Source organism: Heliangelus exortis, chromosome Z (assembly GCF_036169615.1).
Source record: "Heliangelus exortis chromosome Z, bHelExo1.hap1, whole genome shotgun sequence".
NCBI lineage: Eukaryota > Metazoa > Chordata > Aves > Apodiformes > Trochilidae > Heliangelus > Heliangelus exortis.
In genome coordinates, this window is record NC_092454.1 from 17,808,321 (window position 1) to 17,823,719 (window position 15,399).

A 15,399-nucleotide genomic window follows, 5' to 3' on the forward strand; every position below is an offset into this window, starting at 1 on the left:
TTTCAAAGCCAGCCACTTGATAACTTCTACTTTTTAATAGAAATCAGTAGGTTCTGTGAGGAAGATAGATTGTGGCTGTGCAGTTAAGAATGAATTGTGCTATGTCCTGACGTCCAACTAGGAAATTCTGCTTGCAACTAGATAATATGAGATTACCCACACTGCAAACAAATATTGAGAGCCTGTCTTAAACAAGCTGTCCAAATTCTGTGTGCAAAACTGTGTGAGATGTTAAAGTTTCTATGGCTTCGTTTTGGCTAAAGGTTTAATTTTCTATTATATATAACAGCACACATATCCACATGAGGGCACCAGCTGACGTTTTATTCTCAGGCCAATGTGCAATCTGTTTCTGGAATGAACATGTCAGTCAGTGGTCACTCCAACTTTATACATACATAGCTAAAGTAGAGACTGAACTCTTAAATGTTGCATTTCCCAAATTTTGTTTTATTCGTTTTTGATTCTTAGGGCAGCAGTATTTTTTTCTTTCCCTAAACTCCACATTCAACAGGAATCTTGAAATAAATTTTAATCACTTAGAGATGTGGGGAAGTTACATTTTAAAAAGAAATAAAATTAAAATTCTTTTTTAACCTGGCTTCATACTGGAATGTAAGCAAACTTTTATTAAAATTTGTAAAGGTTATTATTTCCTAGCTTTGAAAGGAGAATAAAAAGCCCAAGGTTTAACTTCATTTTTATTAAATCCACAGAAATATGCAGTGAACACCCATTCCATTTGTAGAAGTTATACAATAATTTTTAAAAAGGATAGAGCAATTAGAGCTCTGCTCTGGGTTAGGCTGAGGGTTCAGAACTAAGATTGTCCAGTTGCTCTCCATGCTGAACTCCAAGAATGCTGACCAATGTAAATACAGTACAGGAACAGTCACATTTCCTCCCCCGGATCCCAGAGCATCAGGCAATCAAAACTGCAGAGGCTTGAGGGTTTCTTCAGGTGCTAGCAGACTGCCTGCTTTAAGGAGGGTGTAAAACTGTATCAACTAAATAGGAAAGGTTTCCGAAGCAGAGCGCTAGGTTATTTGTCAGAGGTGACTGTACACAACATGAAGTGATGTAAAGAGTATTTTTCTTTGAAATCAACTGGACGGCATTTTGAAGGAAGGAGAAACTTGTCAGAAACTTCCGAAACAGTTCAGAGGGTATTCACAAAAGCTGTCTTAGCCTACTGTGGCTAATCTTCCTAGACTCTAAACAGTGGAAACCCATAGGATTTTTTAAAGAGTGATTCAGAAGAACCAAATTAAGTTCTCTTGCTTGCCCCTGGCCAAAGCCTGTTTCTCCACAGAATGTTGGGGTGGTCTGGAGAAATTGGCCTCTTGGGGCTAATCATGGTGTTAGTGAATACTGTCTCCTGGTGACAGAAAAACAAAATACCATTATTTAAAGATTAGAGATTTTATGGTATAGTATACTCCTCTGGAGTGGGGAGAGTCCAGGAATTTTTTTTTCTCAGCAGAAAGCCACAGGGTTAGAAAAGTCAGAAAAGGTGTTGAGCTGAGGACTACCCTAAGCCCTTATTGCAACACAAATACATAGCAGCATGTTTCATACCATGAGAACAAACTTGACCATTGGAGCAGACATAAAAAAGTTGTGAAGATGTGAATCTACTGGAAATCCTGGTGGAAGATACTGACTTTAAAGAACCTATAGGTTTGGGGTTTTTTGTAAGCAAAAAAATGATATTTTGGAAGGATGATATTCTCCCTTTATCACAGTAATTCAGTCTTACCAACTTTACATGAGTATTCTATGTCCAAAAGTGACTGTTTTTGTGAAAGAAGTGAATATCTATAGATTGCCTCTATGCATCACTACACAATGAAAAAGAAAAATTCTCCATACCAGTGTCTGATATTTACAAATTAGATGCATGCCAGAAAATGCTAAGGTGTTTTTGTACAAGTACCTGTATTTTGGGATATTGTCTTGGCAGTAGAGCTATGTTAAGTGATTATTTCCTTTATTCAGATATTGCCAATAGAGATGATTAATGGATGTTTCTTTGTTATAGGTCCCAGCAAGTGTCTCTGGTATCTCAGTGACAGTTGCATCTACAGGGAAGAGAGGAGGGGAGGGAGAGTTGCTCAGTTGTCTTCTTGCATTGCTTTTTTTCCAAAACACCTTTAACAGAAAGTAATCAGCAGACCCAGGAAGCCTTATAAGTGTTAAAAAAAGGGTTCTGGTTGATCTATAAAGGACTTGTTCCGCTATTTAGAAGGCCAGATAAGGTAAAATATATTAATTGAATGAAAAGCCTCATGTCTAGGAGACACCAAAAGATTTCTAAAGATTCTGGATAACTGATTTTAAGAAACGTCAGATCTCAGTTAAGCTTAGAGTAGCTCAGGAGAAAATAAAATTTCCAAGTCCTGAAAGAAGATGATAAAGCTAGGGATGCATAAAAGGGAATCCTGAGACTTCAGCATGCATACTGAGACAACATAAACAATGCAGAAAATTTACCTGTGTTGCTGAGTAAAACTGAGAGGGTTAGTACCCTTAGTGTCGTGGGAGTGTCCATACCTAAGGGGAAGAATTGTGAAACTGATAACCCTTTGCATTCCAGGATCTATTTGGTGCATGTAAGTAATGGCCTCTTGAGTTTAAGTGGTACTGACAACCCTAGAGAAAATTTGAAGGCATTGCAGGAACTACAAGAACTAAGTTAAAAATGGAAAATAAAAGACTACAAAGTAAAGCAGTAGAGAAGAGAGGAGGCAATGCTGCCAAAGTAGCAGTGATATCTGTGGGAAGCTTCTCAACTGACGTATGTCAGAAAGGATGGGAGTATTTTGACCTAATTTTAGCTGTCCACATGTTATTTAATAGACATTCATTTGTTGCCTATTCTCCATTCTCCTGCAGTTAACAAAGATGTAGAGACATCTTTAGAAAGCAGTTCCTGTCTTTCACACTGACCTGACTTTGATATTTAACCTGGGTATCTGCTGTCTAGAGGCTGCTGCAGAGCTTCACTGACTATAGAGGGATCATCTGGAACTAGATTAGACACCTAACTTCTAGGTAGCTAAAATGAAATATTTGTAGGTGGTACTGGGCATTTGCTGCTCGTGACTGAATAATGATCACTTCTATGTGGTTTATAACTCTAAAGAAGAAAGTTGTCATGGTTGTACTCTTCCTCATATTTAGGACATGGAGTACATTTCAGCTATTGAAAATGAGACCAAAATAATGACACCAGTGTAGCACAGGAGAGAGCAGTGATTCCAGATGCATGTTCATGTATGTCTAAACAGAGTGCAGGCTTTGAACACACAAGTCCTTGTACTGAGAAGCAGCCACTGTGGAAAAAATGTAGAAGTAACCACATGTGTAGTGTTTTCCCTGCCAGTCCTCTCTTGCTAATATATACTCAGTGAGAGCATGGATTTTTCTGGGTTTCTCTTCCTTAGAAATTCAATTCAGAATTAGAGTAAATTGGTTCAAATGAACTGTTTCACGAACAGAATCCAAATTTGTTAACAACATGAAGGTGGTCCAGTACAAACCCTAAAGACTCCTAAAAGTCTCCTGCTTTTCCAGTGCTGTGTTTGGAATGTTAATTTTAATAATTAGAATTAAAATAAGCAGAAACAAAACAAAACACAATAATAATCTGTTTATTAAAAGGATAATCTTTCCATGAGGAGGAACATTAACTTGTTTTCCATGGCTTAACTCAGATGACTTACCAGATATCCCTACCATGGAAATGAAGTAGTGGAATGATTGGTAAAGATATTAAGGCAAACTGCAGTTACGGCAATTATTTTCAAGGTGCCAAGACAAATATTTTCTAGTACAACTGATATTTGAGTAGAATTACAGTGCTACTTTTTTGTTCAGTGTTTTGGGTTTATTTGTTTGGTTGGTTTGTTTTGATGGGGGTTTTGGTTTTTTGTTGGGGTTTTTGGGTTTTTGGGTTTTTGTTTTGTCTTGTTTTGTCTTACTTTAGGGCCATCCCAGTTGTATTTCTGCAGGATATTTCAGCCTCAAGGCCTTTGGTCTCCCCTTCCTTAGCTGGACTTCTCCAGGCCTCCTCAAATTTTTTATTTTTAATAATTATGGATGCAATTTTATTTAATAACTATATATATCTACATCCAGGGAACTGTCATGTCTTTTTTCCAGGAGCTGGATATACTTGCTCCTGGTTGGTCTTTGTTCTGAAATAGATAGCAGCAGCCCTTTTCACCCCGCCTTTGTCTAGATACACTGCAGAATGGTTCAGGAATATCATAGGAGATAACAGCTTTAAAGAAGCCTACTCTCTACTGATGTACAGCAACTTTATAGGGCTCTTTAAATTGTATAACTGGGCCTTTTTTGAGAGACATGATGTTCCTCAATCAAATTCTGCAGGGCTGTTACAAACAGAAAGTTAATATTGATTAAATGTAGAAATATGTCTTTGCCCTTCCATTTTAGAGCGAGAGGTAGGCCCACTGCTGAAATTCAGGTTTTCCTACCTGAACAGAATTTATAACTAATCCTAAGAATATCCTTGTCAGTTCCTCTTAAGGCTATATATCTGAAGAGTGAGAAGTTAAAATATCTGTAAACTCTGAAGCACACCATGTCCACTTGATAAATGCAGCATGGTATCTGCAGGCTTGAGTTTCACACAGCTTTCTGCAATAAGAGCATTTATAGTCTCTTTTGAAGAATTCAAAAGTGTTTTCAAAATTCATAACATCCTTAAAGTATTGCAGATAGTCAGTTAGTGATTACCCCTTTTTAAATAATTAACAGATAAACTGGAATCAACCTGATGCTAATGATTAATGACCTCACATTAAAGGGCTAACAAAGGTATTTTATTACTGTAGTATTTGTACACATGTAGCATTTCTAATTCAGTAAGTACTTTCAGCTAGTGTAGCCTTGCCATCAAAAAAAAAGTGGTCTATCTCCAGCCAAAAAAAAACTGCAGAGAAAGTGTACTGGCTCACCATGCAGCTGCAGAGACATTAACACCAGCTCAAGAGAGAAGGTACAGGTGAGAACAAGCAATAGGAAGGTGTGATCATTTATTTCAGGAACAGTGTGGGGTTTATGCCAAAATAAATTACTAATTAACATTGCCGATGTAACAATGATATTTAGTGGAAACTCAGACTGATAAAATCTTTTGTTAATAATTCATAAATTTAAGAACAGAAAAGTGAACTCAGATTTCAGAACTTCAGGTGTCTGATACCAGAATGTAATTATTCTCTTAATATTAAATTAAAAAGAAACAGTTAACAATTTGTACATAAAGATGGGCATGCTGCTACCAGAGATATGAAGGTGCAAGTTAATGAAGCTGATTGCATTTCATCTTCTGTACATACACATGATCAGCTGTCCTATACAGCTGGGGTCAAGGTGCTGGTACACCCACACATGCCCCATAATTGTGGGCAGAGGTAGGGGTAGTTCTGTGATTGGTTTATCCAATTAAAAACTGACAAGTGTTTAGTTAAACCAAAGGACTAGTATTTGAAGTTAAAAATATAAGTGTCTAGAATATTAAGTCACCTTCTTCCAGCAAGTGAGGGCCTCTGGATTATTCAACTAATCTGGAATAAAGATTTCCCTGTAAAAGTAAACTCTCTGAAGCAGAAAATTATATGGAATTTCCTTTGGTCTCAGTTCTCAGATCTCAGACCTGGGAAATTAATGTGATCTATAGAAAACCTAATGGGGGCTTAAAAGCTACACAGCTCCCTCCAGTCACCCTAAGACAATAATTCTTTCTTCAGTGCTTCTATTGCTACTTTTCCTGTGGTAAAAATACCTTGGGAATGCTTCTCAGGACTGACAGAAAATACTTCTTTTTAGACCTCTCCTCCTGAACTCCCATCTCAGTTTCACACAGTTCAGGCATCAGTCCAATTTAAAACTGGTCATGTCCAGTTTTAGCCTCTTTATTATTAAGATTGAATGATGCACACACTCATCCACACATAAATTATTATGACTGTTGTGGTTAGTGGGAGCCTGTAGCTTGCAAGCCTATCATAGATCTGAGCTTTGGTCTTTCCCTTGGATTTGAACAAAGAGAGAAAGAAGCTGTTTGATTTCTTTTTCAAAAAGTTGTACCTCAGTGTACTGGTGCTTTTCCTCTGCAGCAAGATGAGCAGAAGTTGATAGTTAAAAGAGTTAGTTTTACGGTCCAGTGTACGTGGCAAAGCATATAGTGTACACGAGGAACTGTGTTTTAGAAATCACTTCTACAGTCTTGTCCATTTTTTACTTTTGGGTATGTGACAGTCCTGGTTTGTCAACTCTCTTAGGATCCCAGAGATTGTGAGAACTGCACAGGGAGATACCTAACTTACGTAACAGTAATTACTGACCAGTTTCAGTGTCCTTTGTACCACATGTGTACCTGTTTTAACTTTTCACAATTCTCATTTACCCAGCATGAATAAGGAAAATGTAACACTTGATGCAAATTACAGCACCACTTTAGCTATGCATGCAAGCTAGGAAGACTTTTCACCTCAGCCTTTTTATGTTGCTAAACAGAGATTTGTCTTTTTGCCTCTTCCAGCTGTGGAACCTTCTTCTCTTCGGTCTCTTCAGGAGGCTAGGGTGAATTATAGCACATTGCTTTTGGGAGCTCTGAGAAAAAAAATTAATGTCCTTACATTCAAAGACCAGTATTTTAAATAACTGTATATAGATATGCCTGGAACTTCACAGCACTGGTACTTCAAGAGGAAACTTCAAATTTTATTAAAATACATAGACTGATTCTAGTAACTATCCTTTTTAAGATCAGTTTATATAATTTCATTGCCATGCAGACCAAAGCAGACTTGATCACCATAATCTTTAAATGTGAAAGAGGGCATGAAAACACAAACAAGCAACAGAGCCTGTTAGCATACATGGAAGGTGGGGTACTGAGAGGTGTTCTAAGGAAAAGCAGATTATTCAGATGCTTTTGGACACATCAATAAGTAAAGCATATATAATTCTGCAGAAAAAATTAAGTATAACACCACTCTGTAGGTGAGAAATCTGGATGGATAGTCACAGATGTGTGCTTGTCACTGACATGTGCTGCAAAACTCTCCCAGAACTTGTAAGCCTCAGTCATTGATGTGCTGGGAATTCATTAGCCCTCACTGAAGCAAGGGGTGACCATGAAGCTCAGTAGCTCTATTTCAATGAACAGTCCCAGGGGTCTAGAACTCTTGTGGTGGAACAGACAAAATTGAAGAGTATATGACAGAGAAATGGTAGGTACTGATAATATGCAATTGTACATATCGGTAAAACGTGCAACTGGGTAATTCTAATATCACTTACCTTTAACTGTTGGCATGTAACAACAGTATTGGCCATTACATCAGTGCTACACTCTAGTTGTGGGCAAAGAACAGGGTAGTTGCTGTAAGCAGTCTCAGGAAACACGGATCAGCGGCGGAATTGGTTTAAACTGACCCTGACAATGAAGTGGTCTCATCATCAGGGCTCTGCAGCCAGGGCCCATTAAAATAATAATTTATTTTCATTGCTGTTTGTGAGACACCAAAAGTTTGTCAGCCTTGAAACAGAATGAACTGCCAGGAGTGTAGCTGTTTTGAGTAAATATTTCCAGAATTTCGACACACCATGGATGTCAATGACGTCTCTTTTGATGTTTGTTGTCCAAATTCCAGTACACAATGCTGAGCATAAAACACAAAACTGTAGGTCGCTCTGCAACAGATTTATGCAAAGAAAACAAAAATCCTAGTAGCTCCCTTATGTGCCATTTATTTTAATTTTGCTCTGGCATCTCTAGGTTCCAGATATACCAGTTTCTGAAGAGGCTGCTCTTCCAAGAACAATTTGTTCAAGGGGTAAGAGGATAAAGGATAACATGTATTTTTAGTTTCCAGGGGAAGGAAAAAAAAAAAAAAAAAAAAAAAAAAAAAGGAAAAAAACCCCAACCAACCAAAACCCCTATTTTTTTCATCTCTACCAGGAAAGGCTTAGGCAAGACTTGATTTTACTTGATTTTTAAATTTTTTTTATTTACTTAGGGAGCAAGCACTGGACCTCTGAATCAGTTCAAGAAAACTGGACACCTGTTATTATTCTGGGAACTACACCCTGAGGATGGTAAGGAAAATATTTTCAGAATGGTATCTGGCAAGCACTGGAACTGGTTGCCCAGAAGGGAGATGGAATCTCTGTTTAAAATTCAAGTAATCAACACACTGAATGACATCTGACCTGACATTGGAAGTAGTTCTTCTCTGAGCAGGTGCTCAGACTAAGTAGTGTCCCAAGCTCTCTTCCAGTGTCAGTCCTATGAATCTTTATTTTGAGGACTTCCACAATAACTTAATTTTTTTGACTCTTGCACTTCAGTTCTCAATGGATTCCTGTGCTCAGAACCACACATTTATTGCCTGCTTGAGCTTATCAGCCTGTAAATCAGCTTTGATTAATCAGTAAAATAATATAACTAACTGTGGAGAAGAAAATGAGAGAGACAGAGGATTTTTGCATATCAAATGGGTATTTTAAAAGTGGGGCACTTTTCTTAGGAACTTGGATACAAAATGAATAATCTTAGTCACTAACAATAGGAGGTTATTGTTACTGGTTTTTTTCCACAAAACCCCCTACATTTATAGCAGCCTAACATAATTTTCCTGACTGGGGTTAACAGTGATCTATATATATTATTCAGATCAGAACTACATTATTGTTTCTTAATAGTCTGCATGCCAAAATATTTCTGCATGCTTGCTGTTCTGACTGCAGTTTCACATGGTCAGCAGTATTAAATTTTTGCAATCAGTGCTGAGACAGAAGAAAGCCCATCAGGTTCATGTTTTTCTACAGATAAGGCACAGTCTAGATTTTTGCTTTCTATCCAGGTGTAGGGTTTGGACCATAAAATGCTGATCCACAGCTGGAACCAGACCAGTGTTCAGGACTCTTTCTACTCAGATTTTCCTGAACCCATTAGGTTGCAAACTGTTCAGTTGCAAAAAATGTCATTAGTTGTGTACCTCCCTCAGAGAATAGGAGACCTGGTTCCACTATTTGACCTCATTTTGTGGGTTTCTTTCAGACCTCTCAATATGTGCTTCTTGCTGACTGAGTCTCTGGGGATGTAAGAAACAAAGACCAGCACGTTTTTTTTGTCTGTAGCTCTGGGCAAGCACTGTGGATTCTCTGGTTACCATATGTTGCAACATGCAAGTTCATGGTGCCAGCTCATGCAATAACATGCACTATGCTACTGGCTGAATAAAAGTACCACATAGGGTTTATCTGCCTCACTTTCTTGCCTAGAGGTGTACACTTTTTCCTCTCACTCCTCCTCATTTTTATGCATGTAGAGTTCAGGTTTGTGGGACATAATCTGAATAAATCTAATTCACCCAGTTTAACTGAGGGACTTAAATTAGGAGCATATTTGCCCTAGGCTATTTTAACTGACTATTGTCTATTAAAAGAGCAGCATATTGCAGGGGGAGATGGGAGTCAGCTGAATAACACCCCAGAATTATTTTCCCTTATGTTTCAAGAGGCAGCTAACAATGAATACATTCCTGATTAAAGTATCCTGGTCTGCTACCTGGAATGAAGTGAGATTAAACAAGCATAAATACACATGCTGACAAGGCCAGCACTTACCCTCTCTACTCTCCTCTTGTGAGACCCCCCTCTAGAGTACTATGTCCAGTTCTGGAGTCCCCAGCATAAGAAGAACATGAGGTTGTTGGAGCAAATGCAGAGGAGGGCCATGAAGATGATCAGAGGGCTGGAGCACCTGTCCTATGAAGACAGTCTTGTAGAGTTGGATTTATTCAGCCTGGAGAAGAGAGAGACCTTATTGCAGCTACTGAGTACCTGAAGGGAAAGCTGGGGAAGGACTTTTTATGAGAGCATGTAGTGGTAGGATGAAGGGGAATGGTTTCAAATTCAAAGATGGTAGATTTAGGTTAGATATTAGGGAGAAATTCTGTACTGTGAGGGAAATGAGTTACTGGATCAGACTACCCAGAGAAGTTGTGGATGTCCCCTGCTTAGAAGTGTTCAAGAACGGGCTGAATAGATAGAATGGGTAACCTGGTCTGGTGGAAGATGTACCTGCCCATGGCAGGGAGGTTGGAACTAGATGATCTTTAGGGTCCGTCCCTTCCAACCTGAACTGTTCTATCATTCTTTTATTCTATGAATCCCATACAGTCCAAGCAATAATCTTACTTTCTTAGCAGTCCCTCAAACCTTCCCTGTTTAACCATTCTCCTGTTCTTCAGTTACCAAATGCCAGATTATCAAATACTTTATTACAATGTGTCAATCCCAACCACACAAAAATTCTTTTTTTTTTTAGAGCTGTTGCCACCTACAAGCTACCTGGCATGTCCCAAGGTCCAAGCCTTCCTGCCAGCAAGTGCCGTAGACCAAAGAGATGGGAGCAGAGGCATGCAGTGGGCTTGGGAGGCAGAACAGCAGCAGACAGACGGGAGATAAAATGAGGTTATGAGCTGGCGAGTTGGAAGGCAGGAAGATGAAGAGTGAAAGATGAGGGGATGGTAGAAAGCTTTGGGCTAAGAGAATATATATTTTGGTTTTCAGAGGAATGTAGAACCCCTAAATCCTGGTGGGATTTAGACTTGGTGAGGTCTGCCTTAGTGGAAAAAAAATGCTCTCCATATCACACTTTGCTCCAGCCCTTCCACTCTGTTGCAGGATGGACCTCAGCAGTAATTCAAATATGATCCATGAGATTCATATCCTGGTTTGAATTTGATCCTGTCATCTGCAAACACTGAGTGATAAAATAGTTTAGAAGTACTCAAAAGGTGAAACATGAAGAAGCTAAAATAGAAAATAAAAATTAAAAAAAGGGAAGAAATGCAAAGATGATTAAAGAGGAAAGAGTAATTACACCTGATGTTCCCCAGATTCTGTAGGAATCTCTTAATTCTCTCTTGATTAAGTATTTCCAGATCATACATACCTAGCTGTCATTTTGTCAATATTTAATAACTGTCCCCTAGTCACTACCAGGTGAGTCTGACTGTCCTCCCACACTTTTGCGGTCAAAAGGAGCTTGCTCTCTCTCTTGTCATCTTTGTTAGGTGCTGCACACATTTCTTTCTAGGAAATTCAGTCTGCTGCCAAGGTAAGACCTGCAATTGTTTGGAACTCTTTCTGTCCCACTGAAGCTTGTATGCATGAGTAAGTGCAGTGGACCTGGTAAATTCCTTTATACTGCTGAGCACAGATTCAGGATCATTTTGTGTCTCATTAGAGACACACAGCATCTTTTACCATTTTAAATTTCAGTGTTTTCTAAAAGACATTTTGCTTCATCCATAAAATTCTATGAAAGTAATGTCATGGCTTTATGTGCCAGACTATCTAACAGAAGAGGGAACAGGGTCTAGCAATAGTGCTTAGATTTTTGTCTCAGAGTTTTCCTAGTTCTGATTTTCTGACCATCTATTTTTTCTATGATTATTCCACTATTAATCTTGCTCTGATACCAGATTAATTTTACAAATACGCATGTAGAGGTGGTCCCAATCCCACCTGAACATTTATGTGTACATTTTTGTGTTTATATCTGTGTGTGAGGCTCATTTCCAAGGAATGCAAACATGGATCCAAATCTAAAAAGTCCTCAGATGGTCCCTGTCACAGCAAAAGACTAAAACAATACTGCTGAGAACAACCTTAAAGACATTTATATTCTAAATCCTGGTCCAAATTACTCGAATTCCTCTCTTTCTCTCATCCCTGTAATCTAGATTAAAGATCTTGGGATCTCAGGCAGCAGAATAAAGAATATCAACAGTTGATATTAATTACCATCTATCAATCCCTGAAGAGTTCTCAAAATATTTAGACAATCTGATGTAAGTAACATTAGTAAGCTAAATGTGTGAAAGTTAAAAAGCCAGTAATTGCAGAAGAGTTTAAACATCACATCAGTAAGTAATAATGACCTCTAAATATACAAGATAAAGAAGATAAAACAGAAAGCATAGTAAAGAAAAAGAATAAAAGCATTGTCCTCAGTTCCATAGAGGTCAAATGAATTAAATAACTCTAATGTCTTTCCAGAAAGAAAACATTGTTAAAAGCCTGGAAGAGCTAAACTCTGAATTAATTCCTCATCAACATTCAAAGCGTTTCTCCCCTCCTTCTATCCCAGCATTTTTCCTAGGGCCACTTGCTTGACCCATAAAAATCATGTAATCATAAAGAAAAAATAAACTTCTGACCACTAATGGAAGATTAAAACTTCACAAGAAGTACTGTGGAGTAATCAAGCCTTAAGCCAAGAGTGCATTCAAAGTCTGAACTGCTCTCTATAAATACAAATATATGGAATTTATTTATTTTTATTACTACCATTATGCACCATGTATGCTAGTCAATTATATTTAATAAGTGTTAATTACTAGCAGATTAATTTCATTTAAAGGTAAAATAATTATTAATTCTTTACAGCATTTTTGCTAAGTAGTAGTACCAGGAAGATTATAGTCAGTGCAATCTGTGAAAGCTTATGGTGGATTCATTAGTTTAAACGAACTTTTTGGAAAATAATGTGTGATACATGGGTCTTCTTTTACTGGTCTTGAATGCAAAGATCTCTCAATCACCTTGTTTCCCTCCATACAAGGCACTGGGCATGGACCTGTTCAGCATCCTCTGCCCTGCAGAGGATCCTTTCTCCTTCCTTTTGAAACAGCCTCACCTTCTTCCTTTTTGCTTTATACCTGCTGATCTTCTCCTTCCTCTGTCATTTCTAACAAAGTGAAGTAGTGAAGTTTAATATACTTCACTCTAGGGTAGGAGTTTATTTTTTCTGGTCTAGCTTACATTTGCTTATAAGAAACTACATTTCAGTGCAGCCCTACAACATTTTCATTAAGATGAAACACTAGGGGCATTTCCATTGAGATGAAGGATATGTCTCAGTTTTAAGACTGTTTCTCATGTGGTTCTTCAGTGACATACATTTTTTTTTTCCTCAAAAAAAACCCACTAAACACAACAAAGGGAGTTGGCCTGGGGAAAATGCCACTGAGATACTGTTAAAAAGTCTGACTTAAAGCCAAGCAGCATATGCAGAGTGAATGCTCAGTCCACCCATTGTGCTCACAGCCACAGGGGGCTGAGAATAATACCCTATGAGATTTTAACCAAAGTGTGGTAAAAATATTCTGGTATAACTGCCTCTGTTTCTCAATTCAGAAAACTTAGTTTTTAATTTAACTTATACAATGTTACTTTAACATAGGTTTTTACTTCTGTATTAACACTGCACTATTATGCATTCAAATAAGAGATGTGAAGAGAGTGCAGCCTGCCCTTAACATATGACAAAATTAAGAACTTCAACCCAAGTAGCAAACCCATTCCAATGCATGTGCTGAGCTGCTGATAAGGAGTTCCCAGCTGCAGGGAATTCCAGCCAGGTTATGGCTATGGTGTGTTTAGTAGCTAGTTTGTTTCCTCAAAAAGCAGCCTATGAAAAGTTATTTCAGCCTAGTCTAGTTTTGACCATCCAATTTTTGGATGGTTTTAAGTAGGACTAAGGAAAAACTGCTTTCAGGACCAGGCTGAAATTAGGAAAGTAAAGAGCTACCTTTGTTCAATGTCAGCTCTCATGTGCTTCCCCACATCATCAAGGTGGCCAGAACAGAAAGTGGTTCCTAAAACTGCAAGCCCAGCCCTTGTATTTGCTGGTGACAGTACAGCAGTGTGCTGCCTCTTGCTTAGACCTTGGAACAAATCCACTATTCAGCCTTAAGGAGAGGAAGGTTTGTTAGCTGGAATATTAGCTACAACCTTCAAAACAAAACTTCTTATTTTATTGTCATAGAATGCCTGTAAATTTATGAGGCCTTGGGAATACAATAAATTAATCACTTGTAGTACTTGTTTGTTTGTGTACAGATTTGCAAAACAAGTAATAAAGTGTTGATTTTTACTTTTTTTTTTTTTTTTTTACTTGGAAATTCATTAACCTTGTTCTGGGTCTAGTTTCCTTCTTCAAAATAAGCTGTTCTGGAATACATCTAGGAAACCAGAAGTTGATGAAAGTGAGAAGAATTTGATTTCAGGAGTCACAGTCATAAGTCAGAATTCAGATCCTAAGTTTGACATTCATTGCATTCGTTCTTTAGCATCAACAGTCTTCCATAAATTTTACAAAAACTCCACGTCCATGATACAATGTATAGCATTGCGAAGAACTAAGATAAGACAAAAAAAAATCCAAAAGGTAGTAGGCACTGACTTTGAAAATAAAGGGAAATAACAAATGCTTTTATTTTATCTCTTAAAGTAATGAGTAATTGAATAGAAGCTTTCCATTTAAGAAGGCTCAGATGTTTTTTATTAGGGCTGCCAAAAATCTTAACATTCTGTTTCAGAATTTGCCAAATTACATCCATCTGCATAAACTAATACAATATTGATTATAGTTTCCTGTAGTTCTGAAGAGGTACTAATTCAAAAGTTGATATATTAAGCATTCTTCACAATCTAATTCAGGTCTTATCCTTTCTCTCACTGTACAGTACAAAATTCAGTCTTTTACACCTAATGCACACTGAGGACACGGATGTCACTACATACTGTAGTGATGCCAGCCTGAACTCCTGGGAACTTCCATGCTATCTCCATGCTACATGGTTTCTTGAAGGAGTCTGTTTTCTCAACTGATTACATTGCACAGGCTTTTATTTTTGGCAAGGATTTTTCAATGGAGTGACACGATGCAGAATGGAATAACCTGCTGAAATACAGTAAGTTAATAACCTTGTTGTACACAGAGCACCTTGCATCATGGCAGATCCCAAACAGTTTTACAGACTGTACATATAAAAGTCATTCTTCACCCATCACTGAAAGGCAGTTACTGCTGGAGAAGAAAAGAGTAACCATACCATGCCAGCAATAGCAGCTTTTTTTGAGTAAGTTAAGAAAAATGTCTTCATATGAAACAATAATGGGAATGTTTAGAGAGACCGGATCTAATTACTAGCATTTTCATTTGGTCAATATGTTTAAAAGATTTCTTGCAAATACATGAATCGGTAATGGTATAGGTACCCATAAATATTTTATTTGCCACAAGTTCTTATGGCTTCGCCTTTTCTCAGAAACAGGACCTCAAGCAGCAGAAAAAAAAAGAATGAAGTACCTACTTAAGGGGCTGTTTCAACATGTACTCAAAGAAGAAAATGCTATTTAGTCATTAAACGCTGTCTTCAAATTGGTCACGTTTTATCCCAAAGTACTGGACCATTCTGACTCTTTGATCTGGTGTAATTAATACAAAAAGGCATTTTGAGTATGGCCAGTATATCCTGTCATATCAGAATCTAAGTCAAG

The 15,399-nt window shown here is 37.8% G+C and overlaps 2 long non-coding RNA genes across 3 annotated transcripts; one reads left to right on the forward strand and one right to left on the reverse strand.

Moving 5' to 3' along the window:
- Nucleotides 1-683: 683 nt before the first annotated feature.
- Nucleotides 684-2,328, reverse strand: LOC139789907 (uncharacterized). Its single transcript, XR_011723291.1, has 2 exons — nucleotides 1,937-2,328; nucleotides 684-979 (listed from the first exon to the last, which is right to left on the reverse strand). It is a non-coding gene; the product is annotated as an uncharacterized lncRNA (long non-coding RNA).
- LOC139789905 (uncharacterized) lies at nucleotides 2,173-15,393 on the forward strand. Of its 2 annotated transcripts, XR_011723289.1 has the most exons (3): nucleotides 2,173-7,874; nucleotides 8,058-11,903; nucleotides 14,583-15,393. It is a non-coding gene; the product is annotated as an uncharacterized lncRNA (long non-coding RNA). The 2 variants fall into 2 exon arrangements; XR_011723288.1 differs by lacking the exon at nucleotides 14,583-15,393 and having other exon boundaries at nucleotides 8,058-14,283.
- The last annotated feature ends 6 nt before the right edge of the window (nucleotides 15,394-15,399 follow it).